The sequence below is a fragment of the Protobothrops mucrosquamatus genome, unplaced genomic scaffold, assembly GCF_001527695.2.
Source record: "Protobothrops mucrosquamatus isolate PMUCROS unplaced genomic scaffold, P.Mucros_1.0 scaffold3749, whole genome shotgun sequence".
Classification (NCBI taxonomy): domain Eukaryota; kingdom Metazoa; phylum Chordata; class Lepidosauria; order Squamata; family Viperidae; genus Protobothrops; species Protobothrops mucrosquamatus.
This window is the reverse complement of record NW_015389702.1, coordinates 51,497-55,252: the sequence shown is the minus strand read 5'-3', so window position 1 is coordinate 55,252 and position 3,756 is coordinate 51,497.

Below are 3,756 nucleotides of genomic sequence, written 5' to 3'. Positions count from 1 at the left end.
AAACAAGACTAAAACATTTATGTGGAAAAACTACATTCTGCTACCTACTCTGGATAACAGTATTTCAGAAAAACTCTCTGGAACAGCAGTGTTTACATGAATCAAACCAAACTAATTGTCAAGAATAAGAGGGTGTTGATGCCACAAGATCCCAAACTCCCAACAGACATCTTTCCTGAGGGCTTCAAGATGGAGAGGTTTTACTTCTATCAGCCTAAAGACTTTCCCTCTTTAAGGTATTTTGTTTGGACAGTATGGGAAAATGAAGGCTAGAGGGGAAACCAAGTTCCATAAATGGAAGTTAAAAATAAACATTTGGGAATAAGATTAATAAAATCTTTGTGTGAAAAAATCCCCAATTGGGGGGAGGTAGAGGTTAATATCTTGCTGTACAAATTGCCATTGATCTTCTACCTCTATTATCCTTCTTTGAACTGATTGAGCATGATGGATATTTTTTTCTTCCGCTATGCAAGGGTGCACAAGAGGATGCTCCCTAGAACTCTGTGGCATCTTCCTGAACTGCCCTCGGAAATTAATCCAAGACTGTTTGTATTTAGGGAGGAATTCAAAGGGAGAGAAAAAAAATCAAGCAGGATATTAGGATTTATTTCAGATAGTCAAAAATTAAGAAAAGTAAATTATGCTTTCTTTCTTAAAATATTTCAGTAGGAAATGGATTCGAAACACTGAAACAGCCAAGTTAGGTTAAGTGTATTTTAAATGCTGATGGGAAATATGGAGAACGAATTGATTTTAAAAAGTTTTTAAAATACTCAAATGCTGCTAGCAAAAGGCCTGTTTTCCAATTGAATCTGGTAATTGATCTGTTTTAAGGATGAAGGTTACATGATTTTGAAATTTTTGTAATTCCTGGAATTAGAGAAGCTTTTTTAAAAAAACTAGTAAATTGTCCATAGTTATTTCTAACAAACTCATTTCATAAACCACTCAATTTAGTTAAACATGACTGTCGTTATTTTGCAAGATTTGCTAGAGTAGAGTAGAGTAGAGTAGAGTAGAGTAGAGTAGAGTAGAGTAGAGTAGAGTAGAGTAGAGTAGAGTAGAGTAGAGTAGAGTAGAGTAGAAAATTATCCTGAGTTAAATTTGGGATCAAAATTGGGCAAAGTTCCAGAGTATGACTGCAGCTTCATATATGTATGTTTTAATTTCATCCAATTTCATCCAATGTTAAAACACCATGTAACCATTATTACCAGTATGACGGAGGCACTGTAGAAATTTAAGAAATAGATTCTACTGACAGTTAACATGCCACCATTTTTTAAAGTCTTATTTATGANATCCAGTTTTGGTCACCACGATGTAAAAAAGATGTTGAGACTCTAGAAAGAGTACAGAGAAGAGCAACAAAGATGATCAGGGGACTGGAGGCTAAAACATATAAGGAACGGTTGCTGGAATTGGGTATGTCTAGTTTAACGAAGAGAAGGACGAGGGGGGACATGATAGCAGTGTTCCAATATCTCAGGGGCTGCCACAGAGAAGAGGGAGTCAAGCTATTCTCCAAAGCACCTGAAGGCAGGACAAGAAGCAACGGATGGAAACTAATCAAGGAAAGAAGCAACCTAGAACTAAGGAGAAACTTCCTGACAGTTAGAACAATTAGGTGAATGCTCCAACACTGGAAGTTTTTAAGAAGAAACTGGACAGCCATTTGTCCGAAATGGTATAGGGTTTCCTGCCTGAGCAGGGGGTTGGACTAGATGACCTCCAAGGTCCCTTCCAACTTTTATTATTATTATTATTGTTATTTTCATCATCACCATCATCATGATCACTATTATCATTATTGTCATTAGTAGTAGTAGTAAGTTGGAAGACTGCTAACAGAGACTCCTATCAAATTTTAAAAAAACCAAACACTTGCATTTCATTAGATTAGAAAACATTTAATATACTGAAATTTCCTGTCCGTGGGAACAAGTGGAATGGCTTACCTCTAGAAACTGTGGATGCTCCATCAGTGGAGGTTTTTAAAGAAGAGATTTGTCCAGAATGGTATATAGCAGTGGTGGTGAACCTATGGAACTGGTGCCAGAGGCAGCACTCGGAGCCCTCTCTGTGGGCACACGTGCCGTTGCCCCAGCCTTGCCTCCCCCCCAACCCCCTCCTCTCCAGCAGCCCCCCTGAAGGAGACTCGCCCTTCAGCATGGCCCACACGGAGCAGCGCAGCCAAGGGCATGGCAGCCAGGCAGCGTAGACAAGACTCTGCCCTCACACCCCATCATGCAGTTGATGCTGCAGGGTGCGGGCAGAGGGTGTGGCCGCCATAGCACTGCTGGGCTGCCTGGGTGATCTGCGGCAGGCCCTGGAGGCGGTGAGTGGTCCTGTGGGCAGATGGGGGGCAGGCAAGGGGAATGGAGCGGGGGCAGGGCCAGTTTTTGGGCACTCGGTCTCTAAAAAGTTCGCCATCGTATATAGGGTCTCCTGCCTGAGCTGGGGTTTGGACTCCAAGGTCCCGTCCAATCCTGTTATTCTATGATCTATGTTCTACTGGGTCAAATTAGCTTTTTCTTAAAAAAAAAAAAAAAGGCAGAAACTATTACCTTTAAATTCTGGAACAACTTTCCAAGTTCAAAATCTACCCCTTCTCCACAATTCCTGCTAAAGTGCTTGAATGTAATCAATTTTGATAGTGTAATCAGCAGCAACATTGAACATCAGAAGCGCAATAGTAGTTGCCATCCTGTGGAACAATATCTCTTAGAAACCTGGTTTGCAGATTCTACCATGACATTATTTCGCAAAAGTCAAAAATGAAACTTTTTCATATGGCCTTTAAGGTGGAGCCTGACACCTCATCGATGTTTTATTGGATCATTTTATCTGTGTATTTTGTCACAGTTTGTTTCGATTTGCTTGTAATCCACCATGAATTGTCCTGATTTGACAGCATGCTTTGTTGCATGTCTCTGCAACTGCTGAGGCCAAGGAATTCTGATGAAGAGTGGGATTGTATCTTTCTATGATCATTGTACAGAATACCTCTCTTTCAGTAAGGGATGGCAAGGATTATGGGTAGTGAAAAAGAAAAGGGCAAACCAAAATGTATTTTGAAACCCGGCCTTTTCCTACAGGAGCACAGGGAAGTTCCTCAAAATATACCTACGGTATGTAAGGAAGAATAGTATGACAATTATCTGCATTTTTTATCTGAAGAGTTCCCATTGTGAATCTTATTTTTTATCCGTAAACTACATGTAAAATAAAAGCTGGAACAGAATGGAATAGGCCAGAACAGGCCAGAATCTTAACATTAACACCAGAAGTACTGCGGAGAGTTAAAGACCCTTGACAGCAGTATTTAATAAGTTTCTTTTCGAAACTGTAATTGCATAAACTCTTTTAACATGTAGAATGATACCAAACAGGGAAGACTTGTCCAGAATGTCAATCTGCTAGCTAGCTAAATGGATTTGCATGCAGAAGACATTCATGTAATAAATGGTGAATCTTATTCTGTTACCCCTTTCAGTCAAAAGTTTGTATTCCTGCTAATTTGATAGCTCACAAAATATAAGAATGACTTGATTAAACAAGACTAAAACATTTATGTGGAAAAACTACATTCTGCTACCTACTCTGGATAACAGTATTTCAGAAAAACTCTCTGGAACAGCAGTGTTTACATGAATCAAACCAAACTAATTGTCAAGAATAAGAGGGTGTTGATGCCACAAGATCCCAAACTCCCAACAGACATCTTTCCTGAGGGCTTCAAGATGGAGAGGT